The sequence below is a fragment of the Triplophysa rosa genome, linkage group LG4, assembly GCF_024868665.1.
Source record: "Triplophysa rosa linkage group LG4, Trosa_1v2, whole genome shotgun sequence".
Classification (NCBI taxonomy): Eukaryota; Metazoa; Chordata; class Actinopteri; order Cypriniformes; family Nemacheilidae; genus Triplophysa; species Triplophysa rosa.
The window spans coordinates 19865205-19886726 of record NC_079893.1 but is presented as its reverse complement, the minus strand read 5'-3'; the positions used below and the strand labels follow the sequence as shown (position 1 = coordinate 19886726).

At 44.1% G+C, this 21522-nt stretch overlaps 1 long non-coding RNA gene across 2 annotated transcripts; it reads left to right on the top strand.

Annotated features, from left to right (window-relative positions):
- Positions 1-3101: 3101 nt before the first annotated feature.
- On the top strand, positions 3102-7043 carry LOC130552587 (uncharacterized). 2 transcript variants are annotated; one of them, XR_008962753.1, is made up of 4 exons: positions 3102-3169; positions 4707-4842; positions 4933-5006; positions 6582-7043. It is a non-coding gene; the product is annotated as an uncharacterized LOC130552587 (long non-coding RNA). The 2 variants fall into 2 exon arrangements; XR_008962752.1 differs by lacking the exon at positions 6582-7043 and adding an exon at positions 5097-5144.
- Positions 7044-21522: the final 14479 nt, after the last annotated feature.

The window sequence follows — 21522 nt, the reverse complement described above, 5'->3', positions numbered from 1 at the left end:
AGTCTAACCGTTATGAATTTATCCAGGTTGTTACATAGTGGTCATCGGGTGGAAGTTGCTAGCCAGTTTGAGTTAGAAAAATAGAGGGGCCATGTTTTGTACAAGCACTTGTAGTGGAAAGTTCCTATGTGCTGCGTCTCCATTTACGTCTTTATCTACTGCCCTTGATAAGGCATTATCTGTAAGTTAGTTGTGACTTAACATATTTTTATGTATATTAGTGCCATGTTAAAAAATATGGTGAACCTTTTGTTACTGTGCAGCAGAGGTGGGTAGTAACGCGTTACATTTACTTCGTTACATTTACTTGAGTAACATTTTGGAAAATATGTACTTTTTAAGTAAAATTAAAAGCGTGTACTTTTACTCTTAATTGAGTAAATTTCTAATAGAAAATCTGTACTTTTACTTCGTTACATAATTTACATTGCGTGACGTTCCTTCGTTCCTTCATTTTAAAATATGCATTATAAAATGCGTTGTTTATTTCTAGGTTGTCGTGTCTTTTTACGGGCATTCCCGAGTGATCGATTCTTTTGAAAGCATTAATTGAACAATGGGCAAAACCATTTGAATAGGCTAATGAATCAGTTCAAATGATTTGTTCAGTTCGCAGCATGATCTGAATCATCTGAAGCAGGATTACTCACTCCTCGTAGCGCGAAATTTAAGAACACACAGAACACAAAGAGCATTGGATGAAGTGGATATGAATCTATACTATATATATAATCAAAACTGCAAATGTGTCATATTGTTTGCCAGCAATGATAAATGCCCGCCATATGCGCGTACCCGCGCGACCTGTTCGTCAGACACAGCAACATGCGCGTTACCTGTCAGACATAGAGACGTGGGCTTGCAGAAATATACATTTGACGAACAGAAGGAAGAAAACTTGTTGATGGGCGTGTGGTTCACTGTTTACTGTTTGTTTACAAGTAAGAGCGTTTCACAACACACACGTGACACAACACGAGAAAACACAAGCTTTGTTCAAAAATGTGTATTTCATTTAAGAGAGCACTGCAGATGTTCTAGAATCTAGATCATTTTAGGAAATGCTCTGAGTAAAAGTTCATGCTTTAGTTTGACATTGTCTATTATTCTAAATAAGTTGTGTAAACTATATTGACATCAGGACTAGATAAAATTTACAGAAATGCTTGTCTCTTCTGTGTTTGTCTATTCTTTAGTCTCTCTAGTATATTGCAAAGATATCTGCTTATGATAATTAAAAATATTGATTAAAATGTAATATTAAAATATTGGCGTTAATATTAATTTTATGTAGTAGGCCTATATAATCAGATACACAGTAACTAAGTAACTAGCTACTTGAGTAGTTTTTTCATTGCATACTTTTTTACTTTTACTCAAGTAATTTTTAAAATAGTGACTTTTACTTTTACTTGAGTAACAATTTCTCTAGTTACTTGTACTTTTACTTGAGTAAAGATTTTGGCTACTCTACCCACCTCTGCTGTGCAGTCGGTTTTGTTATTAAAGTGAGCTACCTGTCAGCATCTGTTCAGGATAATAGCATGCCACATGTTAGCATATAGCTTTAGCATGTTATAATGCTTATTATTCGTTTATTTTATGACTTTGGGTTAATATTGGCATGCAGCAATAATAATGAATTGGTCGTTCATGCATTTACATGAAGACTGAATGTTTATTAATACCTTTATTCTTTTTCTGTTACAGTTTTACAGAAAAAATACAAATGGTACATCAGTAAAGCTTTAAAGAATGCAGTTCTGTCTCCTGGGTGCTTACTGAAGCCATTTATGTTTAGCTCGATGCATAGACTAAATACTTACATTTAGTTGAGGGCAGATGAACTCTCAATGTACATTAATACTCACCTGCTGTTGTCTATTCACCTATGTGTTAATACCTGTCTGGCTTACCGTTACAGATATTTTTACTATAAAACTCTTACAACAAACATGTCGTCTAATATCTTCAACTGTTGCTTATTCCGAGTTGCAGCGGACAAATTTGTAATCGACTTTACTTGGACTGATTGTGCGAGCTGTCTCTTTAATACGGCGTGGTTTATATACATGTTGCTGCTGATTGGGCTGACATTTTTGACACACCCACCAAACAAGAGAAAATGTATCTAAAAACCCGTTCACAACTGCATTACCACCACCAATTGAACTGGAATGTGGAGTGACAATGAGAGAGAAAAAATAAAAAATAAAAAAAATGAGAGAGAAAAACTAAATAAATAAAAAAAATGATTTTACTATTATGAAAGTGTCTATTAGATAACTTATTATCATTCTTCTGAATTGTTATAACCTGATTATAGTTCTAAAGTCATTGTTTTTGCCTTCTGTCTGTAACTTTGTTTCAGAACCAGCAAACACGTTAATGTGGGGCCCACATGGGTTTCACATGGTCTACAGGGGTACAGAGTGGGCATGGGCTCAAAATGGGAATCTTATCTGGGGCCCGCTTGGGTTACCCAGCTAGGACCCACATGGTTGAACCCAGGTGGGCATCTTATCTGGGGCCCGCTTGGGTCACCCAGCTAGGACCCACATGGGTGAACCCAGGTGGGCATCTTATCTGGGGCCCGCTTGGGTCACCCAGCTATGACCCACATGGGTGAACCCAGGTGGGCTCCCCATGTGGTTCCCAGGTGGGTAATTATTGGGAAATTTGTGCATGGTCTCAAAATGGGCACATGGGACCCTTTTTGTTTTATCAAACATACAAGTGCAAACATAATTAATTCCATAGGTGATTACAATGTGCACATATGCCTTTAAAGTTGTTTTTGTTGTTGTTGTGACACTTGAATTAATTTTAATTTAATTAATTAATATCAAAATCATATAGACATAGTATTTAAAATATTTTTGTTGCTTTGACACTTGGACTAACAAGCTACTTAAATCAAAATTAAAAAATGTGAACACTCATGCAATTGTAACACATTTTCTGATTTTAAAAAGATCAAGAGCCCACGATTTAAAAAAATAAAATACAATTGTGAGGTCAAAACTATTGCAGGAACTCACGCAGCAATGCCCATCCCCCTGTCAACTTTATCGCGAGATCTTAAACAGCACTACCCATCCCCCACCCGCTGTTGCGCGCCACTTTCGTCCATTTTCCGTGGGTGATTTTGCTGTCAACTATACTCAAGGTAAGAACACTACATAAAAATTGAAAAGTAAATTTTTTTAGAAATACTTCGTTTTCACAACATAATGATAACCAAAGCATTAGTTTAGCTCATTGTCTCATTAGAATGTCGACAATTACAGTTAGACATCTAGCCTCAAAAATCGCGCCTCTTTTAGAAAAATGTTCGCCGTAACAAAAACGATAGGAGTTACAATATTAGAGTAATATATTTTCTTATAATTTATAATTCACAAACTGTGTATTCACGAGTTCGCCTCACAGATAATAAAGGTGGGACGGAATAGTATGCGTATTTGGCGTGTCCCAAGGCGAGGGTTCCGAGCTCGAACTCCCGCCCCATGACCGGGGAAAGAGTCCCGGGCCGGAGTGGGCCCTGACCCGGGCTATCCCCCGGTGCTGAGCTGAAGAGGTATGGTGAGGCGACGGGGTGGAGGAGGGTTTGCAAGAGTTTCGAAAGAGTGTAGGTAAGGCGTCTTGACTATTTATAGGGGAGATGCTGTAATTGCAGTGATGGTTATCGAAAGACAGCCGAGTTCATTATCTGCCCTTCTCCTCCTGAACCTTGTTTATAAAACATCATTTAGTAAATTGTTTCGAGTTGAGGCCTATATTTGACTACAGTTGTACAATATACCTCAATGACATTTATAGTGTGCACATCAAACACCAGCTAACGTTATCTGTATTTAGAATGTAACCTGTTCAATCTGTCTGCTCCCGTTTATTTTTAAGCACAGAACTACGCAAAACACAGACCATAGTGGTTTCAGTCCAATAATTGTGCACATGCATTGAGATATTAATGCACTCTCATATGATTAATAGGAATTTATTCACTGAACTATAATGAACATTGATTTTCCACTGAATTATGCGATCTCCACGTTCTGCACATTCGGGACTGCTGCACGTGAGAGAGCATGCCCGTAAGCCAGCTAGGAGTACATGTTTCATGTTTAAAATAAAATTTGTTATCTTAACGACAAATTTGCTGTTTAAAACTCCTCAGTCCTCATATGAATGTCTGCATGTATAATTTATCATGTATAAAAATCGTTAGACAGTTTGCAATGGCCTAATGTTTATTGTCCGTGTATGTAACATGCTTTTAACACTAGTACACAATTAGAACAATTAGGCTACAGAATGACATGAAATAGCCAAACACTACCCATGAAGAAGTCTATGCTATGTCATTCAGTATACATTTTTTCTACATTAATTGTAGGTGCAAAAGTGATATTGATTCAATGCAATTAACATTGACAAATCAACAGTTTTTAACATTGATTCAATAATTTGTACCTGTTAGCTTGCTGTCTGGGTAAGTGGTTTTCTGATGTAAATGAGAATTGTGACAGTGTTTACAGACTCTTTTCATGGTTGGAAAAAAAAGAAAACACTAAGACATATGTCAATGTTTTATATGAAACCATTGTTTTGTGGAAAACAACAAGAACTGCTTCTTTGATGCAAGTGGTCAAATATGGATTTTAATCTCTCTATTATGCTCTTTGTTTTTATGCATTTAACAGGCAGCTTGAAAAAAAAAGCCCTTACAAACCAAATAAACAGAAAAGAAGGAGAAAAGGCAGTGTCGAAGTGGCTTATTGGTGCCAGGGGCAGGGGAGGAAACCGGACTGCGAGGGCACGTGGTGCAGAGCAAGATTGGTAAGCGATGCAAAAAAATGATAATAATAATTTATTACAATCTGCACTCTTAAGCCCAATTTATACTTCTGTGTCAAACCTACACCGTAGACACGCCATAGGCTGTGTAGTACGCACAGGGGAGGAAACCGGACTGCGAGGGCACGTGGTGCAGAGCAAGATGGGTAAGCGATGCAAAAAAATGATAATAATAATTTATTACAATCTGCACTCTTAAGCCCAATTTATACTTCTGTGTCAAACCTACACCGTAGACACGCCATAGGCTGTGTAGTACGCGCAGCCTACGCAGTTGCCTGACATGCACCTCTCCAAAAATCTAACAGCGTGTTCTATGCTGTGATTGGTGGGCTAAAACTCCTCCCTCTCTATGTATTTGTTTAGTGTGTGATTTTGTTCACTTTAATATACTTTAATGTAATATAAATCAAATCAAAGAACAAGTGTTTTATGTAAGGGATAATCCACAGCTAGCTGTGCATTAAAGGGTTTTAATGCACGACGTGGAGGCCAAGAACCACCCGACGTGAAGCGGAGAGTGGTTGCCTCTGCGAAGTGCATTAAAACCCTTTAACGCACGGCTAGTTGTGGATTATTCCGCTTATACCATGGTCATTTGCCAAGTTAAATTTTTTATTGATGTTTACAGTGAAATTTTAGATCAAAGATTTTGTCAGTTAAATTTCAAATGTAAACAAACTTGGAGCTACCTGTGGTTAAAGGGTTTTAATGCACACCTTCCAGCCAATCAGAATAGAGTATTCAAAAAGACCATGGTATAAAATTTGTTATACAACATAGCATTATACATTACTCACACTTATGGTACAATTCTTGTGGAGATTGAAAGAATGCCATCTTCTCCTGTTCCGTTGTAGTCTCTTTTTTATAGTTTTAAAGAAATTATCTGTTCTTGGATATTATTTGCCACCGTCACGACTGATGCTTCTCTGACAAGCCGCTTTTTCTTCTGCTTTTGCTGTGGTACTGCGGGTTACACAAACAACATGCCCGTGGACACTGCAGACTAGCGGTCTTCATGTGTACTGCATGTTGACGTGGACAACGACGTAGAAGTATAAATGAAAACCAATGCACAGCCTAAGTCTGACGCAGAAGTATAAATCAGCTTTTAGACATATTGCTGTCACTTAGTTGTTTTTGGTGGAGTTGTTTAATGGAGTGTCCCTGTAAATGTATTCTACATCAGTGGTTCTCAACTATTTTCCTGAAGCCCCTTTAATGACACCCAATTCAGGTGCCTGTTGCATAAACTGCTTAGACTACTCTGAAAAGTTAGTCATCTGTTATTGTTGTTTCTCTTTCCTCAAAGCGGAACTAACTTTTTAAAGTTAGTTACATAGAAAAGTATAATAGCCTTATTTAAATCAAAGACAAGACTGATTACCACACTTTGATTAACTGTTAGTTGGTAAAACTAGTTAAGATACGGTCTTACCATGGTGGCAATGTTTATGCAACCTACCCCAGGTCTCCACTAAAAAGCTGTTGACCTAAATCAGGTGTGTTTGATTAAAGAGACATGCAAAATGTGCAGTTTTGGGGGGCTCCAGGAATGTGGTTGAGAACCACTGATTAACAACTGATGTGAGGTACTAAAGGCTGATGTGACATGTTTAAACTAAACATAACATTTGTTTTATATGTATTATATAACATTTTAGATATTTTAATATAACGAGTGGTGAAATATATTAATTTGTTTTATCTTTTCATAGGGTCACCGGGAGAGTGAGAACAGAGGACTGAGGAGCTACACTGTTGCTTTGCCTTGTTTTGTTTTTGGAACTCTTCAGTTTAAGAGGTTATTCTAAAAAACATGTTGCTGGAACATTACTGCATAAATGCAGTCGAACCGACACCGTAAAGAAGATTTTATTTTCGTTTTAAAATCATGTACGTCTATTTGTCACGCAGAACAAAATAGGCGGAACCAACTAACAAATAACACGTTCGCGGGGGGTTCGTTAGGTGAGTGGCCTGGACATTACCACATGGAGAAAAGTTTGAGCTTTAGCCATGGGGAAGTGCAAATTTGTTGCTATGAAATTGGTCTTAAATTTCATTCTGCACGGTATTAAAAAGGTCTTAAAAAGTCTTAAATCTAACTCTCAGAAACCTGCAGATACCCTGTGTTTGTATTTGAGTTTTAAAAAGTTCTTAATAAATGAAAGCATGAGCTACTGGTCTTTCTTCATTGAAGCAATACATTTCACATTTTACTGTACTTCAGTGGGTTAAATGTAATATTTGTATTTAGGGGTTTACTGTAAAATAAGGTAACCCAAACAAACATGTTAGCCCATATATATAGCTGTTGTGGCCCATAAGAGACCTACATAAAACCTAGCTGGGTCCCATCATTAACCCATGTAAGCAGTCTCGTATGGGCCCCACATGGCATTACCCAAATGGGCCCTATTTGGAGCCCATCAAGGGCCCATCATAAACCCATGAAAACAGTCTCCTATGGGCCCCACATGGGATTACCCAAATGGGCCCTAGTTGGAGCCCATCAAGGGCCCATCATAAACCCATGAAAACAGTCTCCTATGGGCCCCACATGGGATTACCCGAATGGGCCCTAGTTGGAGCCCATCATAAACCCATCTGGGTTTACCCATTTTGGGCCACCATGGAAACTGAGGACAAAATTAGCTGGGTCCCAGTTGGGTAGCCCAGGTGGGCCCCAGAAATCAGCCCAGGTGCAGACCCTTTGGGCCCCACATGGGTGTGTTGGCTGTCTCTCTTTACAGAATGCTCTAAACTGTAATAAACTATGCTCAACTGTTTCAATTTCACCACAAGATATACTGTGCATAATCCAGAAGGATGTTTTCTGATTTGATATAAATTTCCATTTAAAGATGAATGTCCTAATCTTAGTCTTGAAATTGTTAGTTCTTCTCTTCTTTTATAGTCACTTCCGGTCTTATTATTTTGTAATCCTACTTTCTTTTGAATTTTATACAGATGTCTACCTGTTTTCTCCATATCCCATTTAATCTATGATGTGGTTGTTGTGCCTTGCCTGCCATTTTGTTTTGCCGCGCCCTGATTGTGTGGACCTGTGTTTTGTTACATTGATTATTTTGTCAATTTAAGCCCCAGTGTTTCCTTCGTTGATTGTTAGTTTTTGTCTACATGTTATGGTTGTTTTCACCGTGGTTAGTTTCTGTCTTTCCCTTTCTGTCGGTCTCTCGACGTTGTGTCGAACCGACAGATGGGGTTCACCCTTAAGAACCTATCAACTTCTGACTATTTTGAAAAGGCCAATGAAATTGGCGAATGAAATTTGCATGCCGGACTCCGCCCCCAGATATCCGGGTATAAAAGGAAGACGGCGTACTCATTCATTCACCTTTTGTTCTTCGGAGCCTTCACACTTGATCGACTTCGAGACGTCAAACTCTACACCGAATTACTGCTGACCAACAGACTTCGCTACAAGATAGCAACTACAAGACTGCCGGTTCTACGACGTGGTGCAGCGGACTGTCCCTTCCTGCAGCAACCTCCCCTGGGCATCTCGGCAGTGCCAGAAATGTTCGAGTTTTTTTTCTAAAAGAGCAAATTTCTCCAGCGTGGCATGTCCCGCTGTCCTCGTGGGTGCAACACACTCATCGAGGAGGGGGACGGACAAGAGGTCTGGTTTCAGCACGCTGGGGCAGCCCTTGTGGATATGTCCTGCCCGCACTGTGGGCAGTTGACGAATCAGACGTTGCGTTCACGGGTGGTTGTGTTCCCACGGGACTCAGCCACCACCTCGTCTGCTTCCCGTTACGTGATGGCAGGACTACGGCCCTGCCGTCCGCTACGGCGAGCAGCAAGGGTGATATGAGGATTACTGTGAGCGATAATCCGTCAGCCACTGGCTCGCGGACCGTTCGCACCTCATCTCGCTCGTCTGACCATTCCCCAGGAGATGGTCCCACCATCTTGTTCCTCAACCACATATTCGGAAACGGTGCGTGATGATGATGAGATGTCCCTTGCAGCATCGGAGGTTGACTTACTGGCATCTGACTCCGACGATTCCTCGGAGCTCCCTCCCTCGGGGGGTAGAGCGCAGGAAGAAGCGTAAGTCGAAATGTCAGCCACGCTTTCCCGGGCGACCATGAGCGTTGGGTTGCAGTGCCCGAACTGCCTCTCCCAGCACTCGCGGCTGGATACATGGTGCCTCGGGTATGAGCGCGACTCCAAGCCATGCCCGCCCCCCAGTGCCGTGTTCACCGGAAGTGCATGAGGAACTTATTAGGACCTGGAACGCCCCCTTTTCGGCGCGTCCACTTAAAACAAGTTCTGTCACCCTCTCTTCCCTCAAGGGTGAGGCAGCTAGAGGATACGTCGATGTCCCCCAGGTGGAGTGTGCCGTCGCGGTGCACTTGTGCCCACAGACGGCGGCCACCTGGGGGGCTCGACCTAGACTCCCGTCCAAAGCATGTAGGGTTTCGGCATCTCTGGTGTCGAGAGCTTACATTGCTGCGGGTCAAGCTGCCTCCTCTCTCCACGCTATGGCCATCCTGCAGGTCCATCAGGCCAAGGCGCTGGGTCGGTCGTACCCTCCACGAGGGTAAGACCGACCCAGCGCTTATACAGGAACTTCCCCCTGGAAGAAGACATCGAGGAGGAGACCACCACCCCATCAGCGTGACGAAAGCAGAAGCGGCCCTCATGGGAAGACCCCAGCGAGATCGAGAATACCATCGGGCCCGACCCCAGCCATCCCATCGCTGGGTGGTCGATCCAGGATGGTTCCTGCACCGTCCCAAAAGCCCACTTCTCAAAAGGAATTTCCTCTCTCTCTGGGTGTTTATCACAGCCACTCTCACCCTCTACACGACGATGTTCGGTAACTCGACGTTGCATCACGGCGAGACCCAATGTCGAGGATAATCAGCAGCCCTCAGCACTCTCAGTCGACGGTGCGTTGTGCTACATCATCGTAAGGCAGGTAAGTCAGCAGAGCCGATCTCCTCCCCGGGGGCTCCCCACGGCCCCCTGGGAGGTCGATGAAGCAGATCGTACCCTTAGCCCCGGTCTCGGTCCCTGGGAGCCTGACAAGAGCTTCCCAAACCGTCACGGTGGCTACGGGATACGATCCGTCTCGGCTACACGATCCAACTCGCCAGACGCCCGCTCAAGTTTCGGGGCATCCTCTCAACCTCAGTCAGAGGCAAGGATGCTCCCGTGCTTCGGGCCAGGGTCGCCAGACTTGAAGGTTGAGTTTTTACTATTTTGTCTCGTATGTTTTAAATTTTCTCTGTAAAAAAATTCATGAATTCATTGCTACCAAGGTGCGGCAGAATAGCCAGGTCAGGTGATGTCTGTTTATTTGTTAATTTAGCAACTGTACTAAATAAAAACCTTGGATTGTTTTTGTTAGTTTCTATGAGGTTGCGGAGGCGCTCAGCCTTTGCTGCTTTTAGTGCCTTTTTATAACAGTTTGGACTCTCTTTCCACATAATTTTAAAGACCTCTAATTGGGTTTGTTTCCATTTGCGCTACAGTTTACGTGTTTCTCTTTTAAGGGCGAGAGTGGTGCTATTGTACCATGGTGCTACGTTTTTCTAATTAATCTTCATAGGTGCGACAGCTTCTAATGTATTAGAAAAAAATAGTGCACAATTTGCTGGTCATGTCATCGAGCGATTCTGTATTTATTGGTATGGTTATTAAAGGAGTCAGATCTGGCAAACTCTTTGCGAAACTATCTTTAGTTTTTCGAGGTAATTGTTCTACCCTTTCGATAACGAGTTAAACGGCTGATTTCTGCAGTGCGCAGTGTACATGTTATAAGATAGTGATCGGTGACATCGTCGTTTTGAGGTATAATATCTATATTGGTTAGATCGGCTCCGTGAGATATAATCAAGTCTAGTGTATGATTAAATCGATGAGTGGGTCCATTGATGTGTTGTGTTACTCCAAAAGAGTGTAATAGCTCTGTAAACGCCACTGCTAATGCATCGTTAGCACTATCTACGTGGATATTAAAATCTCCGACAATTAGTACTGTATCAGCGTTAACCAATAGGTCCGATAAGAAGTCTGCGAACTCTTTCAGAAAATCAGTGTAGGGACCAGGGGGTCTATACACAGTAGCCAACGTAAAAGAAAGCAATAGTTTTTTAGTTTCGTTTGGAACAATTATGTTCAACGCAAGCACTTCAAATGATTTAAATTTATGCTCTGTTCTCTGAGTTATAGTAAGAAAGTCTCTAAAGATTGTTGCGACACCACCACCTCGACCAACCGGATGTGGCTCATGCATATATCAGTAGCTTGGTGGGGTACACTCATTTAGACCGTAATAATCATTTGGTTTAAGCCAGGTTTCGGTAAGGCAAAGTATATCAAAACTGTTGTCTGTGATCATTTCATTTACAATAACTGCTTTTGAATTTAGTGATCTAATATTAAGTAGGCCGAACTTTTTGAGTTGGTTTTGGTCGTTTATTACATTGTCTTCAGGTTTAATCACGATCAGATTTTTTCTCTGGGTTTTGCCTAAATTATTATTTTGTACTATTATTCAGGGTATATCAATCACAGGTTGGCATTGACACATGGCAGTTAACACGACTCGCCTGACGCCTCCTCCTGTGGAGTCAGCAGGTGATCCACTCCCTGTGAGCCACACATATCCCAGGCGACCTGAACCAGACAGCCGACGCACTCTCTCGTCAGTTGACGCCTTGCGGAGAGTGGAGATTTCACCCCCGCGCAGTCCAGCCCATTTGGGTGCAGTTCGGGCAGGCTCAGGTAAACCTGTTTTCCCCCCTGGACAACACCCATTACCCGCTATGATGCTCACTGTCCGAGGCCCCCCTCGGCATGGATGCTCTAGTGCACAGCTGGCCGCGGGACAAGCAGAAGTACGTTCCCCTCAGTGAGCCTCATTGCACAGACCCTGTGCAAGGACAGGGAAGAGGAACATCACATGTTACTAGTTGCACCGTAGTGGCCCAACCGGACTTGGTTCTCGGAGCTAATGCTCTTGACGACAACTCCCCCCTGGCCGATCCCCCTGACAAACGACCTGTTTTCCCAGGGGAAGGGCACGTTATGGGATCCCAGGCAGACCTCTGGAACTTCCATGTCTGGACGAGACGAGGAGATCCTGAGTGGCCTAACCCCTGCGGTGGTTGAGACCATCACTCAGGCTAGGGCCCCGCCCACTAGGCGGCTATACGCCTATAAGTGGCGCCTCTTCTAGTCCTGGTGCTCTTCTCGAAGAGAAGACCCGCGGAGTTGATCGATCGGGAACGTGCTATCCTCTCCTCAAGAGAGACTGGAGAGTAACTTCTCCCCTCCAAACTGGAAGTGTATGTAGCCGCCATTGCCACTCATCACGACCCAGTTCCTGGAAAGCCTCTGGGACAGCACGACAGCACATACGGCACCTCACCCATGCAGGGAGGCGACTGTCATGATGCCGACGCACCTCAAAACCTGTCCCCGCTCGGAGGAAGGTCAAGTCTGACCAAGGGGTGAGGGTGCGAAGGTACTGAGGCGTAATAATCATGTGCCTGGTGCCGGCATGCCACACGTTCCAAGGAATGCGACTCTGAAGCCAGTGCTGAAGCGGTCGCATGTGCATCAACCCGAGCGGGATATCCCTTCTGAGGACGCCATATCAGAATCAGAATCAGAATCAGAAGAGCTTTATTGCCAAGTGTGCTTGCACACACAAGGAATTTTCTTTGGTGTTGGAAGCTTCTAGTACAGACATTCAACACAATGACAATACAATATAATATGCCCCAGGAGCCTCTGAAAAAGTTTCAGGGGGACCGCTGGTGTCTGTCTGAACGTTTCAGACAGCCCAGTACCGACTGTGCGCGCTCGTTGGTGAGACGCACTGGACAGAGTCGAGTTCCATACCGAGATAAGAGATGTTATGCGCTGGGGAGAGCCTGCTCGAGGACCCGAGGGCCCAGACGGTCTTAGTGCGAAGCACGAGGTCCCTGTGCGTGCACAACAGATCTCGTGAGTGAGCCAAGATAAGCCAGTTGTCGAGATAGCTGAGTATACGCACGCCCTGTCCTCTGAGGGGAGATAGGGCAGCCTCCGCGAGTCTGGTAAAGTCCCAGGGAGGGAGGGCCAGACCGAAGGGCAGGACTTTGTACTGTTAAATCCACCTCTCGAACGCGAAACGTAGGAACGACCGATGTCGAGGGAGAATGGAGACATGGAAGTACTCTTTCTTCAGGTCAATTGCATGCCTAAGGCCATCAAACGTAACGTATAACTTAGTTGACACGCGCCGGATGGCTAGTTATGGACGCTGCGCGCCGACGACCCCAAATTTTTCCCAGGTCGCCCGGCGGGGCCGAAACGAAGGGGAGAGCGCCCGCGATCGAACAGAAGTGTCATGGGGCGGCGGCGACGCCCAGGGGACCCATGAAAAATGCCCAAAGTTGAGTCATGGAACAAAGGGTTAGGCGCTCTCTTGGGCAGAACCACGAGGGGGCGACTCGACGTACGGTCCCAGCCTAAGCCACACGCGCCGATCAGGTTGCAACCGGGCCTCCCGAAGAGCACCTAAACATCCCCCTTGCAGCCTACGGGCCGGTTCCGGACCCCTACGTACACGAGAAGCCTACGCGCGCCCCTTGTAACCTATTTTGGGCGGGGATTCCCGCTCCATCCACAGAACGCCTAAGCATCCCCCTTGCAGCCTAAACTTGAGGGAGGCCTGCCCGATGCCCCCGAAGTCCCGGACGCCACCCGGCGCCCCGGGGGACCCCGTCTCAGAGCTGACTGCCTCATTTGAGCCCAGCGGCTGTGTGACACATGCTTAAACAGCCCAAAGCCCTTTTCTTTGACTTCGAGTTGAACGTGCACATAAAAGCGCCGGTGTGCATCGACACAATGTTTTCTCACATCTGCGATTCACTCGAAGGGCCCAAAATTAGGTAGACAGAATAAGACCCCTGTCAGTGGTCTCGTTTGCTTTGGCAATGATTTATCCAGCTTAAAACATCAGTAGAGTGTATAAGAGGAACAGCCCTTCACAAGGACGTGCATTAAGGCTTACAGTTGTGCTCCAGGATCTTAAAAATGGTGTGTCCATTAGCTACCTATAGGAGCTGTGCCAAAAGTGTTACGTGTGGCATGTACATTCGTAACTTATTTAATGGGACCTTCATAGGTAAATAATGGACAAAGCCTATGGAGACACATTCCTTCATGATAATGTACATTAAAGCTCAATATTGTGCTCTACAGGCTTAAAACTGTGTAAATTTGCCTCCTATGTGACAGGTAAGGAGTGAGATGCATTTCTGTGAATTGTGATTTTGTGCTACAGGTTGGGAATCCTTAGCGCTTTGTCACACACGCCAATTTCTTACATCTGTATCTTTTTGAAGGGGACCTCATACGTGGCGAATGTACAAAGCCTCTAAATTACCATTATTTGCTTTGGCAATGAGTAAACCAATAATATTGTACACAGAAGATACATTCCTTCACAATGATGTACAATAAAGCTCATAGTTGTGCTCCAGAAGCTTAAAAATAGTATGTACATTAGCTACCCATGGGAGCCGTGCCAAAAGTGTTATGAGTGGGATGTACATTGTCAACCTATGTGAGCCCTGTCAAACAAGTTATGTGTGGCATGTATATTCGTAACTTTTTTAATGGGACCCTCATAGGTAAATAATGGACAAAGCCTATTAAGGGTCATTATAAGCCTAAATAAGGAGTTATATAGCTTAATCCAACAGTAGAGTGTATGAGAGTCACAGCCCTTCACAATGACGTGCATTAAGGTTCATAGATATGCTCCAGAAGCTTAAAAATTGTGTGTCCATTAGCTACCTATGGGAGCCGTGCCAAAAGTGTCCGTGACTCAGTTTGGCAATTACCTGTTTATTACAGCTTTGTAACATGGCTATTATGCTCAAAAATGGTAGGCACAGCCCTTCACCATGATGTGAATTAAAGCTCAAAGATGTGCTCCAGGAGCATAAAAATGGTGTCTACATTAGCTACCTATGAGGACCCGTCAAATAAGTTACGACTGGCACTTCCTGTGAAACTTATTTGACAGTAGCCTCGTAGGCTTACAGTGGACAATACTGTAAACGGTCAATTTTTTAGACTGTAAACAACTTTCTTCTGACAAACCTACAGATGTGTATCCTAGAAGCACCCCGCATTGGTACATTGCACACCTGAGGCTATTAAAATGCTTATTTTGCATACAAACAGACTTTTCAGAAATTAGTCTCTCACCAGTTTTTTAAGCAAAAAACTGCTTTATTCTTGTACAAAAATCTCGTGGCTTCGAATGCTAGTTCGACGCACCCTCACACACCACATATCTGAAGCCTGTACCCCTCGCTGTACGGAAAGTGCTCGAAAAAAAATCACAAAAAAAATTCCCCAAAAATAAACGGCCCACAACCTCCCCAAACAGGGTCGATAGAGTACATAACGAGGTCATACCGACTTCAAACTCTGGGAACCGAATGAGGGGGCCGCTAGGAGCTATAGATTTTGAATCGGGGTCATTCAAAGTCCCCGGGGCCGTTCCGGGCTCATCGTACGATAGCCACCTATGAAAATAATGGGATAGGTTGCATGTGTCAGAGGCTCCCGTATGGCCCGCAGAGGCCACAGGAGCCTGAAACCTAACAGAAAGTTGCGTCACGTGGCTCTCGACGACATACCGATAGGGCTAGGTTGGGCTATGAAATTAAGTATTTTTTTATTATTTTTCATACGTCTCTCTCCCTCGCATTGATCTCTTTGGGCCATGTGACTGTAAAAGGTCAATTTTTAAGACTGTAAACAGCTTTTGTATGACAAACCTACAGCTATGTATCCTAGAAGCACCCCATATTGGTATATTGCACACTTCAGGCTATTAAAATGCTTATTTTGCTTACAAATGCACTTTTCACAGAAATACATCTCTGAACAGCATTTTCAGCAAAATTCTGCTTAATTCTTGTACAAAAACCTCGGGGCTTCGAATGCTGGTTCTTCACACCCTCATGCACCACATATCCGAAGCCCGTACCCCTCGGTGTACGGCAAGTGATCGAAAAAAATCACAAAAAATAATCCAGAAAAATAAACGGCCCACAACGTCCCCAAAACGTGCTATATAGTACATAACGACGCCGTACCGACTTCAAACTTTGGGAACCGAATGAGGGGGCGGCGAACAGCTACAGAATTTGAATCGGGGTCATTCGTTCGGGGGTCTCTGTACGATAGGCACCTATGAAAATAATAGGATAGGTTGCAGGTGTCAGAGGCTCTCGTTCCACCCGCGAAGGCCCCAGGAGCCCGAAACTTTACAGAAAGTTGCGTCATTTGGCCCTTGACGACATACCGAGAGGGCTATATATACATATACATATACATATACACATATACATATATATATATATATATATATATATAAAACAAAAGACTTCCCACGTGGGGGCAAAATGTAAAACAAGAACATCAAAAACTAAACTAAAAAACACGACCAAACATCTTACACCAAAAAACACAACATGGTAACTAAGGCAAAAAATGCACAACTCACAGCTCACGGCCAAGGCAAGGAACAGACATACGGTCGGCAATGACAAGAGAACATGAACAAGGTACAGGGCACATAAGCACGAACAGGTACACTGAACGCAATCCACGAGCAACAAGACAATGAAACATGAGGACTATTTAAAGGGAAGACAAATGAGGGATAATCAACGAGGGGCAGGTGTGGAACATAAGACACGGCAGGGAGGCAATACGGGAAACGAGAGGGGCGGGGCCAATGACAAGACACGAGAATACACATGGAGTGTCAAAAGATAAACACCCCATGGCTTTCTCACACTAAACATAAGGCTTTGCCACGACTCTGCCACAAGACCAAGAAATCCATGACAAGATAAAGCAGAGTCGTGACAACTTCTGTTGTTTGATGCTTGGCAACTAATGAAATTCAAACCTTTTGCAAATTGTTAGATTTGCATTGAAGGCAAAGAACATAATTATGGATTTTCTCTTCCACACATGACAAAAATTATGGAATCTCCACACTATGAGGATGTTTACCCCACTTTTCTACCAAAATTAGAGAAAAAAATATGTAATCATTCAACGTCGCATAAAAAAAATGTGGAATCACTTGGAATTTACATGTCTTAAACAAATTCCAAAACTGATCTGTAAACAGATATTTTATGATTTCATGATTTTTCCCCAAATTGAACGTTTACATAATTGTTTCCTCTGCACAAATGTATTCAATTAATTTTATTCAAATTTAATTTGTTTGAGGTATGTTTCACAAACAAAGAATGTTCATCTAATAAATAAAATAGTTTTGTGGCATATCTGTGATTGATTTGTTCATTTTCTACAAAGTAAAAAAGTGGGGTGAACATCCTCAAAGTGTGATGACCGTTAATCCATAATTTAGTTAGTTTGGGTTGTAGTTTTTTTAAGATAATACACTTCTAAATATTTTGTCTCTCATTCAAATGTAGTGAAGTACAGTAAAAAGTATACAGAAAACATAATACGTAAGTATAGTACAAAAAGTGTACTTCGTTACTTCCCACCTCTGATATAAATAAACCCCCAAATCAGGGTATTTAGCCTATTATGTACTTTGCAAAGTGCAAACGCCACAAATTGAGTTTTACAAATATAATCTTTAATTTTGTCATTTTAAACACCTCTCCAGTTTAAACTTTAAAACTGCGCGGCTTTAAGAGATACATGCAAAACACATCTGACTTAAAAACTGCGCACCAAGCTGTCAGGGTTCTGGTAGACGGAGAGCACACCACTGAAGTATATAAGGAAAAGGAGTTTATTTCAAAAACAGGTAAGTATCCAAAAACAGGTAAGTATCCAAAAACAGGTAAGTATGCAAAAACAGGAATATCCAAAAACAGGTAAGTAAAAAACAGGTAAGTATCCAAAAACAGGTAAGTATGCAAAAACAGGAATATCCAAAAACAGGTAAGTATCCAAAAACAGGAAAGTATTCAAAAAACAGGTAAATCTCCAAAAACAGGTAAGTATTCAAAAACAGGTATATCCAAAAAACAGGTAAGTCTTTCAATAACAGGTAAATACTTATCGGGGTTGAGAATTGCTTTGAAGACAACAAGACTGAACCTTGAAGAACAAAAAGGTGCAAACTTAAATAGAGTCCTGATGATGTGATGCAGGTGTGGACTAATCAAAAATGGTGGATGTGTGGTGCATGCTGGGAAATTGAGTTCAAAACTCCGGGGAGAGGGAACGGGTGAAGCGAGCTGGCGGTGACGACATGGGGGGCGTGGCCGGTGGTGCTGAAACCGTTACAGTACGCCCCCTCCCGAAAAGGCGTGACCTCACGCCGTAACATATCCAACAGAGGAGGACAGGTGGGGGTTCAGGAGGAGGACGGAGTTTGGTAGAAGACAGATGAGGACGGGCAGACAACCAGAAGAACCAAGAGGGTGTAGATGGGAGAAGGATCCAGGGCAGAGATAGAAGGGGACCGGAGCAGGAGGAACCAGCGAGAATCCAGACCACTACCCTGATGGTGACCGCCGAAGGAGCCGATGGAGGATGGCGCCGTGGAGGAGGAGAGGCTGACGACGTCAAGGAGCCGACTGATAGAGGCGACCCAGGTGGAGGTGGAGTCCGAGGCGGAGACAGAAAGCCGATAAGCCAGGGTGACACCGAGGATCCAGCGGGACCAGGCGGAACCAAAGTCGCACTCGACCGAGGCGGAGGCGGAGACCTGGGAGTCCGCGGCGAGACCGGAGCGACTGATGACCAAGGAGTAGTCGACGGGAGGGAGAAGGCCAACAGAGCTGACGGGACGGAGCGAAGAGGCGTAGCAGGAGGAGCAGAGTCCTTAGGCGAAGGCGGCTCGCCGACCGACCCAGACGGATCCGGAGAGAGGAGGGAGCCAGGCCGAGCCAGTGGATGACCGGACGATGATGCAGACGAGGGAGGATGAGGCTGAGGGGACGTCACGGGGTCGATGGGCCGAGGTGGAGTCTGGGGTTCAGAGGCTGAGGACGGAGACTGAGGATCCTGCTGCCATGCAGCTGATGCTGACTGGTAGACCCATGGTGTTCCTTCACCACCGATGGATGGCTGAGGGTGAGACGAGGGGCTGCCAGGATGTAGCTGCTGCCGTGGTGCTGTTGGCTTGGGACGAGGAGGTTGGAGAGGGAGGGTGGGTGTTAGTTCCGATCTTCTTGGGGTTTCTAGGGACATGTGTGCGGCCCAGACACACCATAACGCGACTTCCAGAAGCGGAAGCGCCAGGGGTAGAGAAGCTACCTCCGTAGAGGTAGCAGGGCAAACAGGCAGTTCAGAGGCCCCAGGCAGTAAGCAAGTTTCTTCCCAATCTACCCACGAGTCCAGTAGATTCTCCTCTTTAGTGGGCTCTGGCGGCTTTTGAAGGCTGGGCAGGACCGTCTCACGGATCTCAGGCAGACCGGACGGGGCTGGTTCGAGGATCTCTGGAAGTCCGGGCAGGACCGGCTCACGGTTCTCTGGCAGTCCAGAGTCCAGCTCGGGTCCAGCTCGGAATGGGCTTGAAAGCAGAGTGGGAACAGCTCGGAACAGGCTTCGAAGTCGGGCTGGATCGGCTCGGAACTGGCTGGAGAGGCGTGGCGGCGTCCTCGCCGTTTTCTACGACGATGAGGTTTTGCGGAGGAGTGCGGAGCGGATATCGAGCGAGTCGGAGCTGATCCCCCTCTCTTCACTGGTTCTGGATGACGACCGCTCAAGTCCTCCTCGGCATCCCCAACGCGGAAGTTTGAGCCCATCACGTGGAGGACCTGGTTAATGAAGTCCTCCAGCGAGGAATCTTCCGCGAAGGGGAGTACGAGAAGGGCGAGCAGATCATCATCCAGACCAGTCAGAAATATATTATTCAAAAAAGGATCGCTCCAACTCACCCGATAGCTCAACTCCACAAATTCCTCCGCGTACCTTTCAAGAGGTTGTCCAGCCTGTTGCATCTCCCGTATTGCCACATCTGTGTGTGGTGCATGCTGGGAAATTGACTTCAAAACTCCGGGGAGAGGGAACGGGTGAAGCGAGCTGGCGGTGACGACATGGGGGGCGTGGCCGGTGGTGCTGAAAACGTTACACAAGCGCTGCACGGAAAGACGCATGCACAGAGAGACACGTTTGACTTTAAAACTGCGCACCTCGTAAAATGTAAATATAAAATATTTATTAAAATAAATAAACTTACAAATAAGGTAAATTATAGTTTTAAGATTATCATTAATAATCTAATAGCATTTGAAATTTTGTGGTGAAGACGTGTCAAGTGACCACGTCCTTCTTTATCCAGCTCTATCATCTCAGCTCTTGTCAGGTCGCCGATTTCCATTCTCTGCTTTACCATCAGGTCTGGCCATGAACTGCATCCTGCTCGCTGTGGTAACCTTGGAACAATCAGACAAGACTGGCTGAGAGTACTGTTTTGCACTCTTTGATGCAACAAGTAAATCAGTTGTGTTTTTGGTTCCGGTTGATCTAACTAATGAAGCCTAAACCCTCAGAGGATTTATATTATGGAAGTGTAGTGTATGCAAGATTAAAAAGATGCGTCTTTAGTCTAGATTTAAACTGACAGAGTGTGTCTGCCTCCCGGACAGTGCAGGGAAGACTATTCCAACGTTTAGGTGCTAGACAGGAAAAGGATCTACCACCTGCACTTGATTTTGAAATTGGAGAAGTGGCTCTCAAATGACAGATTACTATCGAATAGAACGCCAAGATTCTTTGCTGACGACGAGGGTTTTATGGAACATCCGTCAATAGTTAAGCAGTATTCTTGATTGTTACGTATAGCAGTTTTCGGTCCAATAAGTAACACTTCTGTTTTGTCCGAGTTCAGTAATAATAATCAAATCTACCTTTCATATCTAAAGTTCTGGAAAAAGTAGTTTCAACTCAATTATGCTCCTTCCTCCAAAGGAATGACATCAATGAAGAATTCCAGTCTGGATTTAGAGCATGTCACAGTACAGAGACTGCTTTGATCAGAGTTACAAATGATCTGCTATTGGCGTCTGACCGAGGTTGTATCTCGTTATTGGTGCTGCTAGACCTTAGTGCTGCATTCGATACCATTGACCACAGCACACTCCTACATAGACTCGAAAATTATGTCGGCATTAAGGGAATAGCTTTGAAATGGTTTAAATCTTATTTATCCGACCGTTTTCAATTTGTAGCAATAAACAATGAGGTGTCACGCAAATCGCAAGTCCAGTACGGTGTACCACAGGGCTCAGTCTTAGGGCTTTAATTATTTTGCTTATAGTCAATATGTCTCATGTACAGCTGCTTTGTAACAATGAAAATTGTAAAAGCGCTATATAAATAAAGTTGAGTTGAGTTGAGTAATAAGTTGTTACTCATCAAGTTTTTTATATTGACTATGCATTCCATTATTCGATGAAACTGCTGTGTTTCATGAGGCTTCGAGGAAATATAAAGTTGAGTATCATCAGCATAACAGTGAAAGCTAGCTCCGTGTCACTTTATAATATCTCCTAGAGGTAGCATGTATAATGCGAAGAGCAGAGGCCCTAAGACTGAGCCCTGTGGTACACCGTACTGGACTGGCGATTTGCGTGACACCTCGTTATTTATTGCTACAAA